Source organism: Sciurus vulgaris (genome assembly GCF_902686455.1).
Source record: "Sciurus vulgaris genome assembly, chromosome: 10".
NCBI classification, from domain to species: domain Eukaryota; kingdom Metazoa; phylum Chordata; class Mammalia; order Rodentia; family Sciuridae; genus Sciurus; species Sciurus vulgaris.
Window position 1 is genome coordinate 33,310,809 of NC_136470.1, and position 14,073 is coordinate 33,324,881.

At 36.5% G+C, this 14,073-nt stretch overlaps 1 pseudogene across 1 annotated transcript; it reads right to left on the bottom strand.

Moving 5' to 3' along the window:
• Positions 1–5,491: 5,491 nt before the first annotated feature.
• On the bottom strand, positions 5,492–6,324 carry LOC306670331 (large ribosomal subunit protein eL8-like; annotated as a pseudogene). Its single transcript has one exon. The product of its transcript is annotated as a large ribosomal subunit protein eL8-like (transcript).
• Between the last annotated feature and the right edge of the window lie 7,749 nt (positions 6,325–14,073).

Consider the following 14,073-nt stretch of genomic DNA (forward strand, 5'->3'; position numbering starts at 1 on the left):
AACCACAGTACACGTGTCTATAACTATGTCATCTGTATTGATATAATATAGATTTATATATGTATATGAATAATTTTCTAGCTTTTTCCATTAATAAGCCCACAAAGGGTCCAGAAAGGACACAGCACACCAATAGTGATGCATAGTGCACTGATAGTAAGGAAGTGAGGGTTTCTTGCAGAAATGACTGATTCCAGGACTGGGACTGGAAAAATGTAAGATGAGTCTGAAATACCATATGCCAGCAATTACTTCTGAAAACACAAGTGCTCAAAAAATGCTGGAAACATGTCAAAGGACACAGTAATCAGCTTGAATGTGCTCTCACTAGCCAAATGCAGGTCAATCTGAACAATTAGGAAATGATTATATTACGTTATTTTCCATGTAGTGGCATAAAAATTCACCAGTCTATACGAACAGAAGAAACGAATACAGAAATAAATTGTATCTTACGGAAAACTTTACACTGTAGTAGCATTTTAAGTAGTAAAGTTAAGTAAAATGATCAAGTTAGAAAATCACCTTTTCTTATCATCACAGTAATGATTAATGTTGGCAAGAAAAAGCAACAGATGTAATACAAATGGGTGTAAATACATTGAGGAACAGGGCATTTTTATGGTCTCAAAATATCTTTCTATAAATTTACTTATTTATTAAGAAGAAAACAGAGATTTTAGAGTACAGAAACCTATAGCCACTAACTCATTAAAATGATTAAAAGAGAATATTACCAATACATGCATAAGTCAAAATTATTTGATTATATGATTCATGGAGAAGAACGCATCATTACTTGTATAGTGTTTCTTCCAAAATACGGAACCTGAATCAAGTCATGGTGAAACATAAGACAAGTTCAAATTAGGTACATTCCACAAAATTTGGCTGTACTCTGAAAATGTTAGTACCATGAAACACTAAAACAAAGAAACAAACAAAAAAACCCACAAAACGTTAAAGGTTAAAGGTTAAAGTAAACAAAAAGTTGTATTTCTTAAGCAGGATGTTACTTTGGATTGAATCCTAAATTAAGAAATGATAGTAATTAACAATTGAAAAAATTTGAGCCTGATCTGTGGAAGGGATAATAGTATTATATAAAGTTAAATTTCCTCATTTTAATAATCAACTTTGCTTATATAAGTAAATGTAAGGCAATGGCCTTGTTTAAAGAAGTGTATGCCGAGTAATTCAGATATACATAGCCAACATATCTTCTACTAATTATTTAAAATAGTTCAGAAAGTCAGATACTCTGATGCAGGTCTATAATCTCAGCTACTCAAAGTACTTGATTTGAGGCCAGTTTCGACAACTTAGGGAGACTGTCTTCAATAAACAAATAAATAATTTAAATAAAAATAAAAATGAAATGGGTTGGAAATGTAGCTCAGCGGTAGAGCACTCCTGGGATCAACCTCTAATCCTGCAACAATAAATAATAAAATAGATCAGAAGATATAAAGATATATAGACCAATCAACAATGGAGGAAAATAGCAAGAGAGTGAGAGAAGAGACCAGAGACTCAGAAAGTAGATGGTCAAATATTTTAGCAAATGGTTAATCCTAGTAAAGGAATTACTAGTATTAAATTACAAATTAAACTACAACTATTAGAATGGCTGAAAAATTTTAAAATAATAACTGACAATACCAAGTGCTAAAGAGGATGTGGAACAACTCAAACTCTATATACTGTTGGAGACAAAGCAAAATGGAATAATCACTTTAAAACAGTTCAGCAGTTTCTCATAAAATTAAACATACACTTATAACCATGTGACCCAGCAATCCTAGGTCTAAATAATATAAATGCCAAAACCTAGAAACAATCTAAATACCTTCCCAAAAGTGAATGGATAAAGAAATCCTGGTGTATACATTCAATGGACTATTATCCAGCAATTGAAAGCCTCAGGCTACTGTTTCAAACAAGGAATCTCAAAAAAGTCAGATGCAAAAAGTAAACCTATAGAGACAAAGACCAGATGAGCAGTGGCCAATAACTGGAGAGTGGGGAAAAGCCTGGCTACAAAGAGACATAATAAAATTTTCTGGGATGATAAAATTGCTTTACATCTTTATGTTTTGAATTTGTTCTACTTAGTTACACGTGTCAGTAGAATGCTTTTAGATACATCATACATAAATGGAGTATAGCTTCTCATTTTTTTGGTCATAAATGAAAAAGGATCATACCAGTTGTGTAGTCATATATGCACTCAGGGTATTAATGTCTGATTCATTCTACTATTCTTCTTACTCCAATATCCCCTCCGCTCCCTTCAATCCCCTCTGCCTAATCCAAAGTACCTCTGTTATTCCCTAGTCCCCACCTTATTGTGAATTAGTATTTGCATATCAGAGAAAACATTCAACCTTTGGTTCTTTGGAATTGACTTATTTTGCTTAGAATGATATTCTCCAGTTCCATCCATTTACCAGCAAATACCATAATTTCTTTCTTCTTTAAGGCTGAGTAATATTCCACTGTATATAGACCACATTTTCTTTACCCGTTCATCTGTTGAAGGTCACCTAGGTTGGTTCCATAATTTAGCTATTGTGAATTGAGCTGCTATAAACATTGATGTGGCTGTGTTACTGTAGTATGCTACTTTTAAGTCCTTTGGGTATAAACTGAGGAGTGGTGTAACTGTGTTAAATGGTGATTCTATTCCAATTTTTCTGAGGGATCTCTGTACTGCTTTCCATAATGGTTGCACCAATTTTCAGTCCCACCAGAAATGTATGAGTGTATCTTTTTGGGGGTGGGAATTCTTACAGGAGGGTTTTTCTTCCTGCCATCCAGAGAAAAGGTCCAGTTAGACAAGTCTTCTTCTTCCTTGATGGAACAAAAATATTATTTTTCTGTTACAATGTTTATGCCCAATAAAGAGACTTTGATTTACTCAAGGGGTCTTACCGAGAGCCGCTGCTGTTTGCCGACGGGCTGCTTCAAGCGGCTCGGGTTATGGAGGAAAACCGCAGCATTTTTCCCTTTTAGCTTACCTAAAACCGCTGCTTCTCGCGATTACTGCCTGAGGGCCGACCAGTGGGACAGAAGACACGTACTTCAAAAGTTCATCAAGCAGCTTCCCCTTTATTCAAATAACACCCTCAATATATAAGCAGTCTCATGCATAAGCAATTATAACCAGATATGTCCATCCAATCCTGTTAAAGGTCAAGCAGTCACTTGCTGGAGCATACATGTAAAGTATATCTGTCCATGCCCTAGGCGGCTGAACTGATTATAATACAGCCAGTTGTAAACGCCTTCTGCCTTTCTCCATGCATAATCAGAATGCCGTTTGCTTTCTGACAGTGGCCATCTTTGGATGCACGTAGTAACCCTGGGCCCCAGGTTCCGCCTGCCACAGGGTCTCTTATATACAGACTACCCAGCTTTATCCCCTACTCCAGACATGTCTTATATTTTATGAATAGCTAGAAGAGAGAGGCTGGAAGTCTGCAAACATAATGATAAAGAGATGTAAATGATCATGGCCCTGATTTGATAGGTACACACTGGATACAAGTATGGAAGTATTTATGTAAAAATATACGGACTTGGAAAAAATATGAAAACATGCCCAAGAGATATTTCAAAGTGTATATGGGTTACAAAGAAGGGGACAAGAAGGTGAGTAAATAAACAAAAATTTTGTTTTTAAAAAAAAACCGTAATTTTCTGTACTTTGATATAATATGTATATAAACATATTTAGAATGTTCCAAACATGCATTATATTATACATTGTTTGAAATCATCTTAAAAACTGCACATGCTGAATTTAAAGTGCATTTATTTTCAAATGTTTTCCACAATTCTTCTGCATAGTATTAGTTATTGGATTTTAGAAGTGAAGAAGAATTTAATCTATGGTTAAATTGATTTGATGTTCTGCAATTTAAAAGTGCAAATATCTTAAAGAAAAGAAAGTGTGTGTCTAGATGAGCTCTTAATCTAAAAACTATGAAAAAGGTTATAAATTTCAAACAACCATATGTTTTTAAGAGGCTAATTAACTGAAACTCTAGAAATAAATTTAATTCAGACACTTAGAATATGAATATGAGTGAATTAAACCCTTATCCTGGGAACTTCGCAGTCAGGTCTGACTTCTCATAATTCTCAGTAAACATTGAGTGCATCAGATACACTTCGGGTCAACTTTTGCTCCTTTCCTTGTCCTGCAGTCCCATCAGGTGTGGCCACCCATTTGACAATGGGGGAGTGGCTTTCTCCCCTGCCTCTGGGTCAGCTTCCTGAGTGAGCAGAACACTGCTTCTCTGCCTCAGTCACTTTCTCACTGCTGTGGCCCCAACATGGTACCACCCCACGTGTTTGATGTCCTCCACACTCCAGAGTCAAGCTGTGGTCCAGAAATAGTCAGGACCCCTCTTCCCAAATTCATTTTTTACTCTGTTAAGTTTACAGCAGTATTGCTCCTATTTTCAATCTTCAAAATTTCTCATATAGACAGTTTTTCAACTTCAGCATCAGCATTCTCAAAATTGTAATATTGAGTCCATTGGGCCTTGATGCCATGGCTTTCCTTTGATTGCTCTTATCTCTCTCATTGTCTTTCCCCAGGAGTTTATGAACTAGCTTTTCGCTTCAGATACTTACATACACATGTACACTTCTATGTTGTAACTAGTGTGTGCTTTGCTCTTATGAAAGTGTGAATAGAAACAGGGTAGGTGTGGGAATGCTTATCCCTGGGATGCTCCATCTTGATTATGGGTCAGCCAGAATATCTGTTTATATGTAGTTAAAATGATTTGAGAATCTGCATAAAAACTTAAAACAAAACTAGCTTGTCCCTGGGGAAAGCTTCATAATTAGGTTACTGAATCTTTAGAGGGCTAAAATGGAAAGTTGAATAAAATTGAAAGTATATAAAACATAATAATGTAAACATGATACAGTCATTAATGCTTTCTGTAAATTAAAAGAGTAGGCATATGCAACAAATACTAATGGTAAGTAGCAAAAGTATTAGAAAAATTATATGTATGATTTTTAGGATAAATAAAATTTTATCTTTTCCTTAATTTGGTGTACTTCAAAAGAACTGAATTTGGCAAAAAAAAAAAAAAAAAAAAGGTTGTATAAAATACTGACATAAGAGAGACAGTATAAATTGGACACCAATGCTTATTAAAATAGCATTTCAACAGCATGAATTGTTCACCCATATTACCTGCTAGAGTACCTGAACAAATGGATCTGATATCAGTGGTGACATGTGTGCATTTTAAAATTAGCAGTAAGTAATGCGGTTGGCAAAGATACTCATCAAATAAAAAACATAAGCAATTACTGCAACAATATAGAGAGCATACATGAGTCTGGAAAATGAGCCAAGATACAGGTTATAGTAAGTGTATTTTTAAACATGATGGATAGGTAAAGAGAATTTTGGTACCTAAAATGTATGGTAGCACAGATTCTTCCCCACCCATCCACACTGGGTGAAGGGCAATTTATTATTTTTATGTACAGAAACCCAACAGCGTACATTTATCCCAGTTTAGTGGCAAGTTCTTTAGCCTTTGCCTTTTCCAGCTTGGCAATGCGAGCCACGGATTTGGGACCCAGGATGTTGCCTCCCTAGTGGCGACGGATCTCATCACATCTGTCACTGTAGTTGATTCTGAGAGCTTCCACCAGCTTAGCCAGAGCTCCTTTGTCTTCCGAGTTAACCCGTGGAAGGCAACCGTGGTGCACGCCTTCCTGTGAACCAGGCGTCCCGGCCTGGCCTTCCCTGGTTGATGCAATAAGGGGCTCCCATCATGCGACACAGGGCGGGCAGGAAGACAACCAGCTCGGTGGGATGCAGCCATGTGCAGTCGCCACCAGCTGAGCCGCCCTGCTCTCCACCAAGGTGGTGACAGTACCGACCCCTGCTGGCAGGACGGGCGGTCTCTTCGTGGGGACATCCCCTTTGCCAGCTGCTTTCTTCTCAGCCCGGGCCAACAGCCTCTGCTTCTTCTCCCATCTGTACTTGTGGGCCAGCTTACGTAGCCGGGTGGCTGTTGGGCAGTCCAAGGCCTGGGCGAACTGGCTAATCGCAGGAGGCACTTTAGCCGCTTATGGAGAATAGCCCTTTCCCTTCAGCCGCGTACAGAGGGGCCATTTCACAGAGCGGGTAAGGTCCCTTTTGGGCTGGATGTCCTGTCCGATGCCGAAGTTCTTCGGCCTCTTCTGAGACATCGGGATCACCACCTTCTTGGCTTCCTGCTTCTTGACCACAGCGAGGGCCGGAACCACCTTCTGCCCCTTGGCCTTCTTTCGTTCCAGCATCTTGGGCTCTGGAGGAGAGAAAGAGGAGAAAGAGGTGTGGGTAATAAGTAACCGGCCTTGGGTATCCCGAGAGCTGGGGCCCAGATTCTTAACTCAAGACTTGTGCTGAGACAGAAAACATGCAAAGGAAAAAATATCATAGAATTGGCTTACAATCAGATTTAAAAATTCCCAAATTATTTTTCTTTTCTAATAAATATATGATTTCTTTTACAACATTAAATGTAATTGTATTGATTTCAAAACATATTTACATATGGAATCATGCATCAAGCACATTCATTTAATTTCAGCAATATACATAGAGAATTTGAATTTACGCTTTAATGTGCAAGTATTCCTATGCAAGAAACCTCTGGGGCAATCTGAGATACTTCACAATAAGTGAAGAGGAGGATATTAGTTTGGACAAGATGAGTTTCTGAATATGTCAGGGTACCAGAGGGCTCTGGACAAATTGAAATCTAAGAGACAAATAAAGTATTGATATATAGAATCAAGGAACCAAAAGAGAAGGTCAGTGGAGCAAATGCAGAGCAAGAGTGAGCCTGCTGTGGATGTTTCATGGGAACTATGGGACTTGCACAGTATGGTAAAGATACAGGCAGAAGTATCCATCAACAACTAAGAGAAATGGTGCGTTCACCTTACAGTTCTCAGGTCGCTTGTGCATAACACCTGCACCAACTCACAGACACGTCAGGGCAAACTACCAGGATAAAAATCAAGAATCCCGTGTTTATGTAACTACTTACCTGCCTATCCATCTCTAGATATATGTGTCTATACAGACTGAACTAGAATTCTGAGTTGAAATTCAGAATGAACATCACAAGAAAGAGAGGTAGGATGTAGTGGATTTAGAAGAATCATATAAAGAAAAGTCAAGCTGTAATTAAAATTATTTGGCTTTTCATCACATGTAACTTCATTTTTCTATATACTTTGTTTTGAGTGATCTGGACACACTATCTACTGAGCTCTTGCACAGCTATGTTTGGTTTTAATTATTATTTTCCAGGTCTTCTACCTACTGAATCAGAGTAGGCAAAGATAGCATTAGGGGCTGCATCTTGTGAATTCATAATCCTAACCTTGCAAACTTATGTCTGAACATGTTTTTCATGTTCTATTGAGTCATCTTAGTCAAATGAAAAATGATAATTGTTTTCAATTACATTATTTTATAAGTTTGTATTTAACCATACTTTTGGCTTTACGATTTTATGTTTTTATACACTTTTATTTATTAAATTAGCAGCTAAAACAAGGATGTTTATAATTAAGTTAGCCATGAACTTGAATTGTAACTTGGAAATTAGAGTCATAATATAATTTTTAAAGGGGATTTAACATCTACTAAACTCCATGTAATGATTACAGCCATTTTCTATCATCTACAAGTTGTATGTCCAACTTGTAAATCAGATCTATTTCTCCTCCTATTAGCTGTGGATTTTGGTCATTTAGATAGTCCATTTGTTTCTAGTACATTACTTTGGAGATTTTTGTGTTGTTTGCAATAATGGCAAAAGATGTATGCAAAAATCAAAGCAAAATTATTTTCAAATATTTTCTGCATTAATATGTCTACAATTGCTTGACTATACATTGTAACCATTTATAACAAACTAATTAATGAAAATTATTTTATATTTTGTTTCAATTATCCTTCAACTCTAAAAATCTGATTATATTTTGGACTAGAAAATTGTATTCATTTTACACATTTCTAAGAAACTTTTGTCATAATAAATACAAAATAAAAAATATCAAAATAGTAACATAGAGAGTTGTGGTCCTATTTAACATATAGAAAACATTGTTAAAAATATAGTGGAAATTAAAATATAAGATTTAAAAAATAGTCTTCATGATATGAAAGACTATTATCAAGACATTATCAAGGAAAAAAATTATCATATTCTTCAAGGAAAAAACTTTGTCTTATACATCCTGTGTCTCCACTTTGTAAACTGCAGGAGGGATCTTCACATGTGTTGGATTACAATAAAACTCTTTACCCTTCCTGCAGTAGGGTTAGGAGTAGGATTAGGGAACAGAAAGGTTTGGATTTCAGAATCTGTGTATCTTCAAACTTATCTCTGATCACGTTTGTTGTTACAGATCTCATGAGTCAGCTTAGGCAAATAAAAGAAATTATAATTATTTTCAATTATGTTAATTTTAAGTTTATATTTAGTAACACTTTGACATTATCATTTTTCAGTTTTAAATAGTTGTTTAGGCTATAGATAAAAACATCTTAAAAATTTTTTAAAATATTTAGGCCAATGGAAGAATCGGATAAAATACTTATTCACAAAATGATTCCTTTGAGGACTTGTTTCATTAGGAAAAATTACAATTGATGGCTTTATCTCACAAGAAAACATGATGGTTGAAATAATTCCAATCCTCAGCAACATGGTGTATGGGGAGAGAGGGCTACTGGGATCTGATTTGGGATTTAGACCTGTGTTTATGGCTGCCCAGAGAACGAAATGGGTTCTTTCTGCTGTTTGAGAAGAGTAACAAAATCAGCCACCATCTAGGTTTTTAATCAACTGGGTGGAGAATTTCTTTATTAGGAATGTGGAAGGGATGTCATTTTCTGAGAGATTCCTCAGTGGCAGTAGTAGATGATAAGCTGTGTCAGGGGTTGGGCAGTGATCACTGAAGACAATATGGGATGTCCAAGTCCAGGTAAGGAGTAAGAATTGTGGATTGACCAATGCAAAAAATGAAAATGGTAAAGGAAAGTCACAATCTAGATGAAAGGAGGGGCTCCAGAGCTATGCTAGCAGCACTAGTGCCAATAAACATCGAATAAGACCTGTTGAGAAGTGTGGAAACTAAGCAGTTAACCTAAGTCTCCTATCATTAGAACTTGAAAATATTTTTGAGTGTTTAAGAAGAGCAAAAACGAGCACAAATGAGCTCCATATGCCAAGGCCAACTCAGTAAGAACAGAGGATCTTTGCCCTGTGTCTTCTTTCTTACTTCCAGCTGTGTATAGAAAATTCAAGGCCCAGAGGTCTTAATTGCATCCAAAGTCATTTCAAACTTTCTCCTTAATTGAGACAGGGATATTAAAAACCTTTTAATTTTTTTTTTTTCAGTTATCTTGAGATCAAGTGCATATCTTATCAACTGGCTTTGAAGGAGAAACAAAACAAAACAAAAACAAAGCAAACTACATCTTGACAGCATCCTCAATAACATAATTTCTTTGGTAAACAAACCCAAAAATAATTTCCCAGGATGCGAGAGCTCTGAACCTTAGTTCTGAAAGAGCTTAGCTGTGTTTTTATTTCGTTTGTTTATTTCCTAATGGAAGTGCTGGCTTTCCTATTGATTTTTCAACCTCTCCTGACTATATTCTCTAATGTCTACGTGGCCTGCCATATAATCTATGTGTCCATGCTGATGGAGTCATCTAAGCCTATCAATCAGAAAGGATTTATTGAAAAGGAGTTATGAACCTGTATTCTGGGTAATAAGAAAGAAGTGAAGGACACTTACTTCCCTTGCTGTAAAATGATGAACTAATAGTGTGTCATAATCAACAATAACACTATGTGACTGTAAACACAAAGCATACAATCTGGTCAGGAATACAATTTCTCTGACTGATTGAAGAGAGGGTGCACATGTTAATGATAAATTTAAGATGTGGAGTCATTGAGAATAGAACATTCTTCTACTCTATGCTTTTTCTTGATTTTAAGTTTATTGAATTAAACTTTCTAGAATGTGTTTCACTGTGTTAACCTTTCTAGCTACTTTTTGAGTGACTCTTATTATTATATTCCCCATAGTCTAATTTTTAAAATTCATACTCATGTACATTGGTATGTTTTAGGGCTAATTAATAACACACATGATGGAATGAATAATCACATGTGCTGATCTTAAAATGATTGTTTACATGTCTGCTTTTATTGTCTCAGGGAGGAATTAGAGTGTATCCTTATGATTTTCAATTGTAATCCATGGCATTTTAAAACTACAAGCTAGAATCTTAACTAAAAGTACTCATTTCACTTTTATAGTGGTATTATAGTTTGGATCTGAAATGTTTCCCAAAGGTCAATGTGTTGAAGACTTGGTCCCCGACACGGTGATATCCAGAGATAGACTGTTTGGGAAATATCTGTATTAAGAGAGCTATAAACCTCATCAGTGAATTTTACCACTTGATGAATTAATAATTCAAATGGACTACTGGGAGGAGGTGGAAACTGTAGGCAGAAAGGGCATGGTGGAAGGAAGTACCTCACTGGAGTTATGCCCTTGCTTACTATATCTTGTCTCTGGCTCCTTCCTGTCTCACCCTGCCCCTCCTTCCCAGCTGCCGTGAGCTGAAGATTTCCTCCTCCATGCTCTTCTGCCATGATGTTCTGCTTCACCTCAGGCCTTAGGGGAATGGAGTCAGCTGACTATGGAATGAAATTTCTGAAACTTTGAGTCAAAATATGTATTTCTTCCTCTAAATCGTTTTTCTCAGGTGTATTTTCAAAGCAAAGAAAAGCTGAGTAGCAAGTGGTTTTCATTGTGTGCATTTGAACCATGAAGTGCAGTAGCATGTATACAGCAACGAGATGAGTGGAAGAGAATCTACAGCTACTATAATCTCCTACTCATCTTTCCTCAAGGTTTTAGTTAACTCTCAAAATTAGTTGGGTCATCATTTCCCCAGTTCTCCAAATGGGAAGTTTAAACTTCCACTTCACTGTTGAAAGCACCTTTATTCCCCTGTACATTATAACTTCAAATAGAGAAACTCTCCATTCTTTGTAGATTAAAGAGTTATCACAAGTTACATGGTTATGAAAATAGAAAAATATAATAAAACCACAGGAAAGAAAGTACAATGGGTCAATAAAAAGCAGGAATACACACCATGGGTCAATAAAAAGCAAGAATACACAGTATTCCTATAATATAGAGTCAATCCCCATTTTAGCATATCTCCCACAAATATCCTGACATAGGTTTCTATAGTTATGGCTGCATTGTGTTCTCTCAAAGGTTCATGTGATTGAAGGCATGGTACCCAGGGTGGCACTATTGGGAGGTGGTGAACTTCTAGTGGATGTTGTTAGGTCATTGGTGGTGTGCCCATGGAAGATTATTCTCATGTAATCACTTGAATTCTCACAAAGCAGCAATCCTGGTTACACCAGCTTTCTGTGTTCTAGTTTGAGATGTAATCACCTACTTGCTCCTGGGCATGGTCCAGTCACTGCTATCTGTACCATAAGGAGATAAAACCAAGTGTATCCATGCCCCTCTTCAGACTCTGTACCAATCCATTTGGACTTTGAATCTTCAAAAACATGAGCTATAAGACCTATTTTTAAAATGCATATCCCATATCAGGTATATTATTAAGTATTATAAAGCTAATTAATAAAGAAAATTAGTACCAGAAGTGCAGTCGTTATTTAAGTCTACCTAAAGATGTGGAGGAGCCTTTGGTGTAGGAAATACGGAGAGTTTGAAGAAATTTGGAGGAGCAGGCTAGAAAACAAAAGCAGAATACTATAAGCACAGAATTATAGATGATACTGGTAAGCATGGAGAAGATTAAACTAGGTTATTAGTTTCAGATGGAAAGGAGAATTCTATTAGAAATGATACTGAAGGTAATACTTGTTGCACTACAAAAAAGGATCAGGCCATATTGTAACCATGCCCGAAGACTTTGAAAGAGGCCAAAATCAATAATTGTGGGCTAGTTTATTTGGTGAGAAGATTTTAGAACAACAAAGAAATATCTATATTATTGTCTTTTTTGGTTAGCTTTCTAGTGAGAATCAGGATTTAAAAAAAGAAGTAGAATGGAAAAGATTTGGAAAATTTATAACCAAGTCAGGGAAGAAACAAAAAGTGTGTAAGGTTGCCTCTGAGAAGCATGTTGCAAAGTGGCCAGCTTCAAAAGTGATTAATGTGAGTTAAAAAAACACATGTACTTTGCATCAGGACAACAGGGAAGATGGACATATGAACAGTCTTCTATGGCAGAATTGTTTTAGGAAAGAACCCCATGGCACCATGTGCCCAAGGATAGATTAGAATTCTAGTTTACGGGATGAGTACTCTGAGGTCACTGTAGCTATGATTCAAGTGGGTCCATGAGCAACTCATTCTGGTGGTAGAATTTGGCATTGCCCCTGCAATGCCAGTTTCATGGATAGACAGAATGCAGGAGTTATGAGGTCATGGTGGCTTTCATCAAAATACAAGGGAAAGCATCAAAGATCAGGAAAAATGTGCTGTAGGGTCAGAGTCCCCACAGGGAGCCCCTGACAGGATGGTACTTAATGACCTGTGATAGTAAAGCCGAAGTAGACACCCTAGTACGGTAGAGGTAACAGCAATGTGCCACATCAGACTTGGAAAGCCACAGGAATCTCATGCAGCCTGAGAGAGTGACGATGTGTCATGCAAAAAGAAGAGCTATAGGGCAGGACTGCCCCATCCCTGAAGACCCATTTCCTACCACAGTGTGTACAGGATGCCAAACTGGTTGCTGTGGGGTTTAAAATGCTCGCACGGCTGGGTATTTCTGTTACTAGGCACCAAGGTTTTTACTAGCCAAGGTCCTTTTTCCTTTCCTAATAATTTCCCTTGGATACTTGCTCTTAGGTCACCATGAGGATAGTGAACACGTTGTTGAGGGAACTTTACAACTCCCTGCCCCTATAATTGCCATTGGGATCCTTCAGGATGGCCCTTATTCTATAGCATTAGGTTTCCATAAGTCTAATAAAGACTTCCAATAAAAAATCCAATCCATGTCTATAATAATAACAGACTAAAAGAGTTACAGATAAAGAAAACAAGCTGGGGAAATTACTTTTCTTCTCTGTAAAATGAAAGATACATAGCTAAATTCTCTGGGTGTGTGTTTGTGCATTAATTCTCTAGTGTCTTAGACTTAAGTAGTTTGATATTTTATTTTCTTCAGTCAGAGCTGATGATATTCTTTTGTAAATCTGGACTTTGGTACCTTTTGTGTTTGTTAAATATATATAAACTAAAAATAGAAAAAAATGTATATTTTGTTAGTCAAAAATATGTGAGATGATCTACTTATCTAAGAGAAAAATGTGTATTTTGGCTCATGGTTTCAGATATTTTAGTCTGTAGTCTTTTGCCCCATTGCTTTTTGGCCAATGATGAGGCAGTATATCATGGTAGAAGCACATGGTGGAATCACATGGTATAAGAACCCCATTCAACTCATGGTTAGGGATGAAAAGGCAAGAGAAAGAGTCTAGGATCCCAAACTTCCCTTTGAGGGTACTCCTGCAATGGCCTAAAATTTCCCACTAAGCACAAAATCCTTAAAGTTTTAGTACCTCCCAATGGAGTCATAGGCTGGGACTGAGCATTTAACACAAGAACATTGGAGACATTCCAGATCCAAACTACAATAAGTATAGTCACAGATGTATACAGATTTAATATATTAACATATTAATCACATATCCAATTTAAATATGTCATATAAATATATTTTGATAGGATAACATACACATATGTAGGTACATACAAATATAATATATACAAACACATAATACATTAATATATAAATAGAGAGAAAAGAGAGAAACACACAGGAACACTCACACATACATATATACATTTTTTTAAGTTTATGCATCTTTGACCAGCAGAGAAAAAATTGGTCTAGGCATATCTGAATCCAGGAAATTGACAGTTGATAAATTCTTTAAG